General features: G+C 40.0%; 1 long non-coding RNA gene across 4 annotated transcripts in view; it reads left to right on the top strand.

Annotated features, from left to right (window-relative positions):
• LOC125323081 overlaps nucleotides 1-15,744 on the top strand; it is a 317,884-nt gene that overhangs the window by 177,671 nt on the left and 124,469 nt on the right. The window lies entirely within an intron of this gene.

Here is a 15,744-nt window from a genome sequence, read left to right as displayed (position 1 = left end):
TAGTTCTTTTCAGGAAAAGTTTCCTGCTAGCAGCTTTCAGAAATAACTGGGTTTTCTCATCAGAAGCTGAGAAAAAATGAGATACATTTGTAAAAACCACTGACCTTCTGTGAAGATACCAGCACTATTTCTTTAATTTTTAAAACAATGTTGGCCAGCCAGTCAATCATGAATGGGAGCAGAAGAGAACAAGGAAAAATCTTCCTTCAGTGAGAAGGTGGGCAAAAACTAGACCACCTCTATGGGAAGTGCTGTTTTCCTCATACCAGCAATGTTTCTTGCTCTGTGTTAAAAGACAATGTTTCTTTCTTCATTCTTGACCATTGTCATAGGCTGCTGTCAAGGGAGCAAGAAAGAGAAAACAAAGAAAAAAAAAGAGAGACCTGTTAAGAGGGAGGTGATAACAACTTTTAACAACTTTAACAGAGTGGACAGCAGAAACTCACATGTCACCATGCACTGATTGTCCTGAAACAACCAGGCACAGCCATAATATTTTGCTGACCATCTAGCTAGAGCTTGGTTCCCCTCAGAAAGTACAGAGGTCTTCAAATTGCCACTCAGTTATCCAAACAATCTGCTTTTCCTCTTAAGCCAACAGCGTTGTTCTCCTCTACAGGATCTTACACTGAGTTGCCAAGTGAAGTGTGTGCTGAGGTTAAAAAAAGGGAATATTCTTACAGAAGTATGTAGGCTCTACTCAAAATGCTGACTGTGCAGGGACTCTGCATTTTTATTATTCTCCTGGCAATTTCTTTTTTCCTTAGGACATTGTTTCCACACAAAAATAAGAAGGCAGGATCAGGCAGCCCTATAGCCTTCTGCACAGTTGTTCATGTTTTTGGTGAGAAGTGGTGACAGTGAGCAGTTGCCTTGACATGGTTTTCCCTAACTGAGGGGAGGTGTAGTTTCAGATATGCTGCACACTTGGCGAGCAAGGGGCTTCCAGTTTCCCAAAGGAAAGTCAAAACTTAAAAGCAGTTAGCTTTGTTTACTTCAGGCCAAAGAACTGTAGATACCAGAGTCTGGAAGGACAAGAGGATGAGAGAGACTAGAAAGTAATTTTCTGAATTGCCCAATGGACGTTGGATGAACTTTGTTGATTTTCTGTGGCTTTCTCTGTTCCTTTTCTTATTCATATTTTTAGCACCCTAGTTTAGGAATGAGGAATAATAGATCTAGGTGTTTTGCTTTGAGGAAGACATTCACAGAAGTGTATCAGAAAGGTGGAGAAAGATGTTTCCCTATCCAGAGGTTTTATCTCTGACTGAGTATACTTTTGTGCAAGCAACAAATACATATTATAGAGTTGTACTAGGAGTAGCATTGGTTCATAAACTTTTTTTTTAAGCTTAAAGAATATCCATTCATACTTTGAAGAAATGCTCCTCTGTTGTGATTTTAGGATGACACAGTTTCTTTTAGGAGAATTGAAGTAAGGAGGAGGAATATTCATTTATTTCACTCTTCTGTGCGTTTGGTAAATAAAAGAAGTGGCAGAGGTGCAGGGTTGCTGGCCTTGTTGAACTCTCTGGTAGAGAGGGTTCTGTAGAGCTTGTCTGACTGTTCAAAGTAAGAAAATAGCAAAGCTTACTGGTGCCAAATTCTTCTCTACTAGAAAGCTAAATTAGGAAAATAAATAAAACGTCCTCATGGTCAGAATAGGCTTGATCGAAGAAAATAAGTCTCATAGATAATGGATGCCAATGTCTGTGTGAAAAGCCAAAATATCATGCAAAACCAGATTTTAGTTGACAGCAGGCTGATGGTGGTGTGAGCGAGCGGGTAAATGCTTCAGTCTTGTGATTATTTGCTGTGATTTCTGGAAACACTCGAGCCATGTTTCTGTGCAGCCATTTCTATTACGTGCTCCATCCATTCACCAGCTCTGTTTCCTCCCTCTGGCTGCTTCAGCTACCAGGTTTATTTTTGGTGGCTATTTAGGCTGATGAAGCATATAACCTTGGATCAACACAACGTTTCAGGTTTCTCACGCAGTACTGCCTATTTTTCTTGCCTAGGGGTAAACACTACACACACTAGTAGTGAAATGCAGCACAGATTGCCTCCTCAAAAACTCACACAGTGTGTTTTGTTATAGAAAAAATAAATACATTGGGCAGACAAGAAAATTGCTTGCAGCAATGAGTAGGAGTTTACAAACTAACTAAAGGGCTTTGATTCCTGTGTCCTCTAGTTGCACTAAATACCAGAAGATAATATCACAGCACAGCATAAGTGAAAACACTGAAGGCAACCCATTTGTTTGTTTATTACTGTTTTGTTTGAATTTATTGATACACATGTTCTGCTCTGGGTGCTTATAGAGTTAGATAAATATGGTTTTGCCCAGGTAGGTTTTGGGTGGGGTTTTTTGAGCCACAAATTATAATGTTTATTGTGCTGATGAAGCAACGGTTGGGGTACAAATATGACATTAAAAATAGACTTGTATTTCCCAATCATCTGAAATGCTGGCTTTCAAACCCATGCAGCAATGTTGATTTGTGGGTAGTTAATTTTCTTGGCCATTGTTTTTCTACTGTGTGATGCTGTGAGGTTATTTCTAGGCAAAATGAAATATACAGTTATACATAGTAAGAGAATTGTATAGTAGAAAATGTTCTTGGCATGCACATACTACTCAGAATGAGTACATAACGTGCACTTGAATGGATGAGCTGTTTTTTGTTTGTTTTTCCATTGGCAAACCAAGAAATAAAGCACAATCCATTTTGAACTTAATTTTTCCTTTTTTTGGTTGTGGTTTTTTTTAGTGGGTTTTTTGGTTTTTTTTTAAGATAGAAAATCTTATTTTCCTTTACACCCAGTTACAAGATTCTGGACCAAAAGCTCACTTAAGCGATATTTCCATCATTTCACTGACCTTCCTTATTCACTTTTCAACTGAGTTCAAAAATCTTAAGAAATTTGGATGCTTGAGAAAACAAGAAATGTATTCCCTTATTGAGTATTGAGTTCAGCTTTTGATGCTGATGTAAATATAGAGCTGAAATTCAGCAGGGGACAGAGGCCAGCAGAAAGCTGTGCACGAACACTATTTTGCAGTGTTTGCATGGGGGAATAGATCAGCACCTCCTTCATTGCCTCAGATTTGAAGTACCTGGAGCTGAGGCACTGTGGTTAGACAGAGCAGAGAGCATAAACTGGGCTTGGACTTGAGTTGGACTTGACGCCTGAGGACTGGATTCGAGGCTAATAGAAAGAGAAAGAAATCTTTCCTTTTATTTCATTGGTCTTTGGACGAGCCTGAGATTGTCTGGGCCTACCCCATTTGCTCAACAGACTGTGGATGCTGTTCCAATACATGAACTGAAGCTGCTGAATCAGAAGAGCTATAACTTAACTCCCAGGTTGTTTTTCCTCAGACAACCAGATTATTTGTTCTTTTAGAGGGTGACACCAATTTCATTCACAGCAAGTAAAAGACAATTGAAGCACTCCTGGTACAACAAAACCTAATTTGCAGGGCTCGATAAACATTCTTGAGCTAAAGAGAAGTTGTGGCACAGCATCTTGTACTGTGAGATCATTTCCCATTGTTCTAGGAATATATTCTCTTATTATTATGTCTTGAAATGGAAACACTGGGAAATGGATACAAGCAGGATATGGTCTATGATTTCTAGGTACAAAAACCTCACTTCTTGGAAGAGCTGAATAATTTTCTTTATTAAAAACCCCAGAACAGTTAAAGAATTCAAGTGGTGAGCAATTTGCGTATTGAACCCCATATATTTTCTTTACTTTTTATCCTCACTTACACACATAACAAAATGGACAGCCTCTTTTTCCTTCCATCTAGATGATTTTTTTAAAAAATCCATTTGCATAACTGCCTTTCCATCAGGCACTAAGTGTCTTTGGTACATATGGGGATGGAGTCAGACCAGGGTCAGAATGCTGTCTTTTGGATTCACACCCTAGACTGGAAAAAAATGGTTAATGTGTTGCAGAAAAACGATTGGTTTCCCTCTTTTGACACAACAGAGATGTCTGTCTGTGTTGCTCAGGCTGTCAAATGTTCCTAGAAACAGCAGTTAGGCAAACTAGTAAAGAAGGGATTCAAAGAAAAGAAGCAGCAAGTTGAACAAGCTCAGCAAGCCTGAGTGGACACCTAAAGTGAAAAAGTCACTGCATTCACATGTATTCTTTCAACAAAGCAAGATGTAGAAAAATCATCAGTTTTCTAACCAGACTGTGATAGTAATCTTGTAATTCCAGGGTTCTTTTCCTCTGCTTCCCCACCCATCCCCAGCAGTGCTTCAAAATTAGCTGTAATTTTCATGGTTCAGTTATTAGGGTATGAAATGCATAAGGGTTGGCGGGTAGCAACAATGAACCCTAAAATTAAGCATTTAGTACTGAAATGTCTATATTACCCTGGATAAATATGCCTGTATTTTTGTTGGATGGGTTCAAGAGCTAAACAGGCTGGGAAAACCTGAGGTCAACTAAAACTATCTAAGTGAGGGGAATGGAAAGCAATTATTTGCCTCAAGTGGTGGGTGGGGAGTGGGGAGAGAAATAAGGGGGAAACCAAGCCAGACACTTGAGAGATACAGTAATAGATGTGGGATAGTGAGTTAATATCAGAGGGTTAAGAGACAGAAGGGCTTATTTGCTCTCTTTGTAGTCTCTGTTCCTTACCTTTCTGCTTCACTCATATTTTCTTGACATACTTCACTTTTTCTTTTTTCACTTTTTCCCCTTTTCCCTCCTTTTCACCCTTTTTTATCTTTCCTCACCGATCACACTTGCTCCACTGTAAGTATTCTGTTTCTATACATCTTACAGCAGCCCTTAGACCCAGATAAAACCTAGACACTGCTCTGTACATTACAGCAGAGAACTTTGACTTGTGCTGAAGGCCACAGCTGTTCAGAGAAGCACTTGTTTTAAATGTCAGGTGTGCACTTAGGTCCCACACGGAGCCTTACAGTATTTACTGGCAGACAAGGCTGTAAATAAGAGGTTTGTTACTATAGGTGGAATAGTGAGTGCCTATATGCATGCCTCCAGCAGTCCTCATTCTGGAAACACCATTGTGCTGAGCACTGGGAAGCTGGTTCTGTCTCTGTTATTGTGGTATTCTGGTGAAGAACAGCTGTATGAGATAATGTCATACGCAAGATATGCAGTCATTTGTAATTCTGTTTGCCACAAACATTGTTTCCTAGTCTTTTTCTATTTTAAACTTGCACTTCCCTTAGTGAGAAATTCAGCTTCCCTCCAATGTGATATTCCTGCTTGAAAGGAACTTCCCTTCACCCACACTTTGTTCTTCACCTGGTATCAGTTTACCTCTTTCTTTCATCTTCTTCAGGGGCTAACCTGAAATAGAAAGAACTCCTGCTCTGTACTGTTCTTGCTATTTTCCTTCCCATACTCATTACCTCTGATCTCACTGTATTTCCTTGTTCTGTCTATGGAGTTTTGTTCTACTCTGGTGCATTAAATTTACTCTTAATTTCCCACATGTTCAGCATCACCAGCTGATAGAATTTACAGGGGCTGTATCCTTTGTGGGTGTACTTCATTTTCCACAATATGAGGCAGGGCTCTGTCACCTTCCCTTCTACATAAGCAAAAAGGCTGAATCCTGCCGAACAAATAAATTTGTTTGCACAGAGACTGCAAAAGAAAAATTTCCATGTACTATTAGAAATGACCCACCAAAGCTGGTGGAAAATGTGGAGAAATTGTGGAGAATGTACTAGAAATGTTAAAATGAGCATCTTGGGAGAGTAAATGAGTAAGTCTGGTTGCAGAGATACCGGAATGAGTAGACAGCTGGAGAAAGGTGACTAAAATGACAGCTGGATTAGCCGGTCATCGGGATCCTACCACACATGTGTGTAGCTTTTCAAGTTACCCAAAGTGGGAGAAAACGTAGAGTGAGTAAATCCTGATGACTCACAGAGGTGGAACGGGATGGAGACATTAATCACTGTCGTCCCCTGAAGCGTGCAAAAAGGCACATCTCAAACCAGCGCTGGGCTGCCAGCTGGGGAAGGAGAGGAGACATGAGGAGCAGTTGAGAGCTGACAGGTCCTCTGTGTGTCACTGCAGAGAAGCCAGGACAGGACACCAGGATATGAGCACCTGGATGGATGCATGTGTGCTGGGCAGACCTGTCATGTGCAGCAAGCCCTGGCATTCGTGAGTGGGGGTGGGAGTATGAGTGTGTCTGAAATCAGCTTTCATTTAAAATTCCCTTCTCCTGCAAGTTCTTTCATCACTTGCTGTATTGTTGTTGCAGCAGCTCAGGGTTATTTCCTGCAAGTGGGGCAACTCTGATGTCTTAGGGATGGCAGGGAGCTGAGCTTCCCCTGGGACAAACCCAGAGGTGAGAAAGCGAAAAAGGAGGACAAGAGCAGGTAGTCCTCTCATATGCACACAAGGCAGAGACAGTGTGAGTCTCTACATCATAGACATGGGGGCTGAAAATAATGTTTGTTGAACCACCAGCTTCACCTTTTGTAGAGAAACTGTAGCCTGGACCTTAGCCATGATATCCAAGACTGATGCTTTTCTGCTCTTGGAAGTAGAAAAATGCTCACTCAATGAATGCTACTGACTACAGCTGGGGCATACTGCCACACTTTTATCATTTTCTGGATAAGGCAGAAAGGAGAGACTACTATTCTGTGATAGAGGGAGAAGCATGCTTCTCAATGACAGATGTGTCTAATGCTGGAACACAATGTACTTGGCACAAAATTGGAAATGCATGGAAACGTGACTATTGCATTCCCCATTCTCATTTAAGATATTATCCATATAATCTCCTCCTCCTAAGTGTCAGATTCCAGCTGATTAGCCATGTTTCCTAGCTAGACAAAACATTCGATGGTGCCTACGTGATTTAGAAGCAGATTGCTTCTAAACACAAAAAGCATACTCCTGAGAGGAGTAGTGAATTACAGGGCCTGGTTTTCAGATTCTTGGCACCAAGGTATCAAGGTTGCTTCTTTCCTACAGGATTTAAAGGCCAAAGATAGATTAGACTTGTGCTTCCAAAAGTGTCAGCATAACGAGCAAGGAACCCTTAATAGGACCAAAGTGTCCATAACAAACAGTGAGCTCTTCAAATTTAAGTCAAGGATATAGAGAATTGTTTATGTTCTGCTCTGAAACCTCTTCTCCAGACTGGAGACCCCTTTTGAGGCAGATGCTCTGACCTGGGAAAACAGGCAATTTAGCTGGAGCTGCAGTTCTGTAGTGGAATGTTAGTTTAGCTGTAGGTGGTTTGTAGGAATACTTGTATTTTATGTCCAAGACCACTGCAATCCTAAATCACAAATTTTTTTTGGAGAGCATGTGTCACTGGCATTTCACAAATCTGTAAACTTACACTAAATGGGTCTCTTACAAAATGACTGTTAAAAATTAACTCACTTTTATGGCACCTTTAGAGGTTAGTTAAAATCCCATTAAGAGACATTAGAGTGAGACAAAAATGTCATGACATGTCCAAGGTCACTTCACTGTTGAAACAGAATAGCAAGTAACAACAGGGAATGAGATGGTCTGGTTATCTTCTGTATTCATCTCAGGCTTCCTTCTCTGCCGCTGTCCCATAGCAGTTGTATGTGAGCTCAAATCTGCAAACACTTTTACCTAATTAGCAGCATCTCAGTCAATGGCCTCATTCAGCTGTCTCAATTAAGCTGGCTTTTACCAGGTCCCTTTCCCATTTGGATTCAATAGAATATTTTAGTAAGTGAGAGCCGGTGATAGGGGACTAGCAGGACTTGTGTAAGCTGAGCAGGGTTCATGTGCCTTTGTAATGGAATTTTTTTAAGCATTTTCTTCTTAGACAGCTCTTCTCTTTCTTTTCTTTTAAGATGGTAGTCTCAGTCAATAATTCTGCTTCATTTAAAGTTAATGCCAAATTAGTGCTATTTTATAGGGTGTTTGCTTTGTCAGTGGAGAGCTGGTAAATCAGTGTGCTAATTTCTGTTGTCACCCCAGTGTTTAATTTTGTTTTTGTCAGATGATTATCTGTTATGTACACAACACTGTAGTTTCATACTTGTCATTTGTCTCTCTCAGTTACAAGACCCTTGTTGGTCCTGTCTCAAGGCTTCTTCTACAGATCTCTGACTGTAGCAAGCTTACAATTATTGTTTTAGAAGCTTCATAAAAGATATGAAGTTGCAAAAGGGGAAGAACATTTTAAATATAACTGTGTATTAAGTATGGTTACTGAGTCATTGTTTCGGTTTTATACAGTACATATTTCTGGCTAGTCTAAAATGCACCAACAACCAAATTTAAAAACCATCTGCACCTCCTGTTTCCGTCTAAGACATTATTTATGTTTTTGGCTTTGTACCCTGAGCTAAATACAGAATGTGTAAAGACTGTTAATTAACCCTTTGAGACATGAGTTTCCCATCAATGTGTGCAACAGGAACATGTTTTTAATTAGGTAGTAAAACTCCCAGGATTTATACTTGTTCAAAATTTGCTCCATAATGAACTAAAGGGAGTACATGCTAAATAAATTAAGAGGGGGGGGAAAAACTTGACTCTGTGTTTAAGTAAAGCTAGATTCGTCTCGCACTCTCACCAAAGCCGGGAAATGCATCTTTACATTAATTCAAGGTATTTTAATGAATATGAACATGGTTAGATACAATTCTTCTTACCTGAAGGGACAGTCTGTTAGTATTTCTTTTCTCTTTTCTCTGTCATTTCTTTATGAGATCTGTTCATGTCTTGGGAATTGTATGCCCAGTACTCTCCCATTATGCTGGATGTGGTAGTCAGTTAAAGGGGTTCTGCATAAAGTTGAGCTCAGCTCAAGCCCAGAAAAGTATTTGAGCACATAGCTAACATAAAGCATGTTAAATCAAGTTCATTAGTTGCATACTGAAGTTAGACACACAGTTATATACATCAGTGACTTGTAGCCCAAAGAAACACTGATAAAATGGGCAGTGCCCTTGTGATATGCCATTGCTCGCCATAACCCAAAAACCAGCTTCATGGGGAGGTATTACCTGTAGTATTATTTCAATCCTCAGTTAAATTTTATAGAGAGATTTTAATATTGATACATGGAATAAAACATGCTATAAATAAAAGGCACAGTGCTTATGTTCTTATACTGCTGTATTTTCTACTCAGTTATTCCAATTTTAAGTCAGAAACTCCAGAAATGCCTAATTCAAGCAAAGATCTTACAGGTCTGAAAAATATGTTTTGAACAAAAGCTTGTTTAAGTTACACAAACACGAGAGAGGGAACGCAGTTCAAACTGGAAAGCCTGTTTGTTTTCTCTTTGTGTATGTTAAAATTAAATGCAATATGTTTATCTTTTTCTTCCTTTCTTTTTTCTTTTAAAGGATTTTGATTAAACTCTTCATGCTCATATTTAATATCTTACACTGCCAGGTTTCAGTCTAAGTGCTTTTTTTTTAGACAAGTGATAAAACAATAGAAATAGTAGTTCAAGGTAAATGTCACCAAACCAGTTGGATAGAGGTTCAGCTGTGTAATGGTTGGTCCAGAGAAGCTCAATGGGCTTTCTCTTTGGTACAGTGCCAAGGATGATTTTTTTGCTCTTCCCTGCAGAAAACCTCCACCCCCTTCCCATATCCTCTGCAATGATCCTGAACAGAAGCAATGCCTGATCCTACTCTTCATAGGAAAATAGAGACACTGCTTAGAGAAGGTCTGCAGTCCGTAACATGTAAAAATTAAAAGAAAAATACATGAAATTCAGTGAATTATCTTGACCATTATCTTGTTTCTAGTCCTGTTATTTGTACCTATTCTACCTGAGTATAAATTGTTGACATCCACATATTTGTTTAACCTTGTATTTCATCCAAGAGCCCCCAGGTTCAAAAGCAATGTCTAACCAGGCTCCTAGGAGTATCTCTGGAGGATTACTGCTCCATGAGATTTAAGGTGCAGTTTCAGATACACTTACTTAAATGGGGATGAGATAGCATGGCTTTCAAAGGTGACGCCTCATCTTCTGCCACAAGTTTGCAGCAAAGCCACCCAAACAGCCACTCTGACACCAAGGACACAGTGGTGGGGCTAAGGATCTGAGGACAGGGACAGGGCACACTGTGGTCATCACTCAGCTGAAGAGCTGCTGTAAATTAACTCTAGGTGAAACAGCAGCTTTAGAGGGTAAAATTGCATTACCACTGCTTGAATACAGAAGTGTAACTGGGACAAATTAAATCTTAAACCACAATTTAGACTATGTGCAGTAAGCACATTTTTTATGCTTTCATATAAAAAAAACCCCTATTGTTTATATTTTATATTAAATAAGACCCCCAAGTTTGATAGTGAAATTGTGCGTTTAGTTTAGTTCATCCCCACTTGAGACTTTCAGATCCCCCAGGCTGTTGTTTTTCTGTGCAAGACCTGAGATATTCAAATGCATAGAAGTGGCAATGCACTCTAGCGCTGAAAGATCTGCACCTCTGCACCGGGGCTATGAATAAATAAGTGAGGAGGAAAACAGGTTTGAAACTGGGAGAATGCCTATCTTATATCAAGATAATTGCCTGATGTGGTAGCTCCATCAGCCTTCCACTGTGCTTCGGGGTGCTCTGATGGGAGAGCAGATCTGGTGATTCACTGTTGTTTGTTCTTTTGGCCACTCTTTGGCCTGATAGTCAGTCTTGGGTCCCCTTAACTTCATCTGGTTTTTCTCTGTTCCCTTGATGAACTGGTTCAGTTTGCTAACACAGAAGAATAGGATTTGGTGAGAGTATTTTTTTTACTGTTGGTTTTTCATTTTGTTTTGGTTGGGTTTGCTTGGTTGGGTTTTTTTCTTGGTTTGTGTTTTGTTAATTTAATGTTTTGAGTCCTTTCTCAGAGGACTGGATGTATATACAGTCATTAGGGTCCCTAAGTAATGTGCTAACAGAAGTCAAATTTTTAATAGATCTTAATTAACTTTTAAATCAGTATTTCTCTGATTGTTTATACTTCAACATCTTCTGTGTTGCAGATATTTCAGTTCTGGGTTTAAATCTCAAAACTTTTTGCAAATGTGATCCATTAGGAGGAACAAGACTTTTAGTACTGTAGTAATTAAGCTTTTGAAACATCTGAGTTGCCTCCCCCTCTTCCAACGTCTTTTACCTTGCATAATCATTTACACTTGCTCAAAGTGAGTGCGAAGTGGCTGCAAAATCCTACCTCATCAACTGGTAATGGTTTACAAATGTGCAAATGACTATTCAGTCTACAAAGCTGGGTGAAAATCAGTCTCCTTGTTGTGGTTGACTGGGGAGAAGTCATTATAGTTTTTAGAAGACGTCCTGCAGGATGTTGTTCCTTCAAGTGGGTCTTCTCTTGCTCATGTTTCTAGTAAGGCAGCAGCGATGCTGAAGTGGACGGGGAAAACAAGGAGGTAGGATGTGCCCTATAGGCTTATGTATGGTTAAAATAGTTGTGTAGTTAAAACAGACAGAAGTTACTGTAAAATCTACACTACAGTGAAGTGCATTATAAATCAGGATCCTTCACTTTGTAGCTGCATGTTACACTTTTTTATTAATTAAAAGTCTAAAGTGGTATAATGGGAAAAGGAGCACAGTACAACTATATGCTAAAGCACTGATTGTTTTCCTATCCCTTTGATATTTCTGGCACTGCAAAATTTAAAGTGGCTGCACAACTCGTGTCTCCTTGTTTGTGACTTTCAGATCCTGGCAGTGAATAAGCAAAGGAAATACTGCTTTTTTTCCCTTTTCCTATTTTTTTTTTGCTCTTTGAGGAAGCTGATATCAACATAATCAATGCATGATTTGATTTTTCACTGTGTCTTTTTGGGGCACAACTAAGTCAGAATGTTTTGCTTCATTTTAGAGCCTAAGTGGACTACAATGATATACTGCTGTGGTTGGTTTGGTTCTGTGGGAAATATAGTGTCCTGACATAGCGAATCTGCTGCTTCTCCTATCTTACCAAATTGCCCATGTTTTACATTTCATGTTCATCGTGTTCAGAGACCTTTACTACTAATGTAAACTGTATCACTACTTTTAATCTTTCATCTTGATAAAATCAAAATATTCTCTTATAATTCAAATGTTATCGGTGAAAATACAAGGATAACGTAATCCTATACTCTGCCACAGTAAAAAATTATCAACAGAAGTTAGGTAGAAAAAAATCTTGTGTGTAAGTGTTGCCTTTGAAAGTTGTTGATTAATCAGATGTACCTTAGTAGAGAACACATATCGTGGATAACTGGGAATTGAGACACTGGTTAAACACTGAATCAGTTTCTCAGAAATTCAGTTAAATCCCTGTTCTTGGAGGCTGGGTTATTAAAACATCACTGGTACTTACTGGTCTGATGTCACTCTTTAGCTGGCTCTGCTTTGACTGAGGGCTTGAAGCAGTTGAACAGATCAAATCTGTCCCAGTCTGAGTTGGTTTTGTGTTTCTGTATTTTCTGAGAAGTTCTCTACATCTGCATCCTGTGCTTTTAAGTCACAGGCTCATCTTTTTGGCTCAGAGGAGCATGATTTATAAGCTTTGATACCCAGGCAGTGATGATTTTTCAATGTCAGGTTAAATGACCTCAGCAGGTGACAGCATACTGATGTTTCTGTGCTAAAGTATGGAGTTGGTATATTTTGGAGGCCAAGAACTGAAAACAATGAACATGGAGATTTGTATGTAATTCTGGAGTTAGACTCTTTCATTCATATAAGTGGTCACTTCCCCAGCCCACTAAATTCTGTGAAAATCATCCTCCCACGTGTTGCTCTCACTGCTTGCTAGGACCGTATTCATCTGCAGGAGAGATCTAGCTCTGAAAATTCTTTATCCCAAAGCATTTCGTGAAGGGTATATGATTATACATTTTGCTAGCTCCATGAGACTTGCACCAGATAGGTTTGAAAACTACTTCTTGGGGAGAAAGAACAGCTGATAATGTTGCATTTCTCATAACAACTGAATTAGCAGAGTGTTTGAAACATATTTGCAAAGTAAATGAATTATTATAAAGACAATGTAATTCACTACTGTTTTCATGTGTTTTATTTCTGTGTCTATACAGCAACAGAAAGATAACTCCAAAATAGTTCACTCATCATGTGAAATTAGAATTCCAGTGCAGTGCTCACAGGCTTTTGAGCTACTTGATCTACAGAGGTGTCTAAGAACCAAGTGTGGGCTACATTTCCTATAGATCTCCAAGATAAACTATGCCATGTGTAGTGTCCAATTATTGCAGTGGTGCATGGAAAGTCTGTACCAGGAGACGCAACAGGTCCTGCTCATAGCCTCAAGCACTCTTTTGCAGCTGCCCAATGCTGTTTTAATTGCTGGCATGTTTCCTGGTGTGATGTTGATCCGTGCCAACTGGCAGTCTCCTAGGAAGTCCTTGGGCAATCTCCAAGGAACAGCAAATGTTGGGGCAACACCCCCCCAGACAGTGAGACAGATAGCACAGATTTAGAGTAGGGAATGTTTAGCTATATGGAAGGTGAGCTGTCCTGCCACTTGCTCCTTGTGCCTTTGGGGCCCTTGAGGCTCCTCAAATAGAAGAGACAAAACACTTTGGATTTTGCACTATAAAATCACTGTACTTTATGCTGAGTAGCTTTCAAGCACACACTTCCCTCTCAGTTTTCCTTGCCTCCTTTGAGGCAAGCTCTGTACCAGGGATATGTGCCAGCACAGCTCTGTCAGTCTGCATACAAATAGGCAGGATCCTGGTCAGCACAGCAGTCCCAGCTGAACTGTCCCGTGGGGACATGGTTGCCCTGTCAAATTGTTCTTTAGTATTGTAGCTGGTTTAGTTTTATCAAACCCTTGGACACCTTTATGATCTGTGCCCATCCTGTATTTGGGCATGCTGTGTTCCTGCACCAATAGAGTGCTGCAGCTTGGGATGCAGCCTTGGAGCATGATCCAAAGATTAAAGTGATACAACTGGCCTACAAGGTAATTTGCAGGTGAGCTCTGTTACCCCCCATCTGCCCCTGGCAGATTCTGCAAGCAAGCATTCGTTACCCCTGCAAGCTCTCGTGTAGGTTTTTGCATGTTTCTTCCATACAAGCAGGAGCATGTTGTATATTGACTCAGTTGCTGGAGTGAAACTCTGTTTCAACTTTTTTTCCAATCCAAATGTGTAAACATTATTAACTGAAAATATAGTTTTCAGTTTAAAGGAAAAGCAGCTGTAGTTACACAATTTTTTTTTCATTTCTTCAATGTCACGCCAAAAAGATCTGCAAAGACGTGTGCAGGAGAGGAGCTGTAAAGTTTCCCATTTAATCATTAATAGGAACCATTTTTTTGGTGACTGGTATGCTGCTGAAAACTGGCAGAGCAAATTTATTTTTGCACTCTGTGGAACCAAACTCATCCCTGGATTAAGGAGACCGAAATTCCACTGACTATTATAGGAATGGAGCCCATGTGTAGAAGCATTTTTTTCCTAACCATAGGAGAAATGCCCAAACCTTAGCATGAATGCAGGGATATCTTACTTCAGACTGAAAGTCGCTGTCTCCTTTGCTGAAGTTGATTCATCAAAGCACTCTTCTTTGCCAGAGGCCATAACAAATCCTCCTCATTACCTGTGACATAAAGGACTTAGGAGGAGGGTTAGTGCTGATCAGATTATTGCACCATCAGACTCTGTGCATCTACTCCATGGTGCCCGACAGTAGCCTGTGGATTTCTGCTCAAAAAAGTGGGTGCTCAGACTGGGATTTAAAGCTGAAAAATTAGTTGTCCTGCTGTAGAAATGGCCAGGGGGTAGAACGCATGGAGATATATATGTGATTTGATGACAAAGGATGTCAAGAATGTATTGTGTGTAAAGGTCTGTGGGTTTGGAAGAAGGTGCTAGATGTGATTCATATTTATTTATCCTTCTCTGCTACTGAAGTCTCATAATTACTAACTGTTAATTATTATATTCTCATAGGTGACTTTTTTCCCTGACACAACCTTCAGACTAGACAGGTGTCTGGAACCAAGAAATTCTTGTATCCTCACATGAACTGCTTAAGTGCATCATACCTCACAGTAGAAGTATTGCATTTGTAGCTCATCAGCATTCAACAGGGTTAGGGAAGGAGCTGGGTCTCAGGGAGGAGCAGCTTCTATCATTCAGTCATCAGCTGACAGCAGAAGTAAAAATGCTTCCCTGTAAGTTAGTGCATGTCCTGTTTCAAACAACAACCTTGCAGTGATAGAAAGTATTTTTTAGCTGCTGTGCTATTCTACCATCAAGTAACGCCCTGTGTTCCCTAGTCCTGAGAGAGAGAGACCAAATGAGGTGAGACTAGAGTAACCCTTCACAAATGGAAGGTTTTCCTGTATTAGCAAAATATTCTGCTGCCCCTCTGGACAGTTTTTAGACACCATAATGCATCTAGAGCATGTTCTGTTGAAAATGCAAGGCAGTTTCTATTGCAACAAGGGAAATGGGCTTTTCTTTCCTCATGGGTTACTCTTCCTGGACGTACGTGCCCTGTCTTTCCTGCCTGAGGCTGAGTCTAAAGATGCTCAGAAACCTCATGAGGAACTTCAGGAAGGGATCTACCTAGTCTGAATCTGCATTGCCACCCCTCCTAGGTGCTCACAGGATGGCTGGATCCATTATAAATATTAATAACCTTTCTTTGGAAGGAAGGGAGTGGGGGCAAAATAACATAAAATAACGTGGGGGTAGGATGGAGTATATCTACTTTGGATATCTAGGGCTTG

The sequence above is a fragment of the Corvus hawaiiensis genome, chromosome 3, assembly GCF_020740725.1.
Source record: "Corvus hawaiiensis isolate bCorHaw1 chromosome 3, bCorHaw1.pri.cur, whole genome shotgun sequence".
Classification (NCBI taxonomy): Eukaryota; Metazoa; Chordata; class Aves; order Passeriformes; family Corvidae; genus Corvus; species Corvus hawaiiensis.
This window is presented reverse-complemented; position numbering and strand designations above follow the sequence as displayed.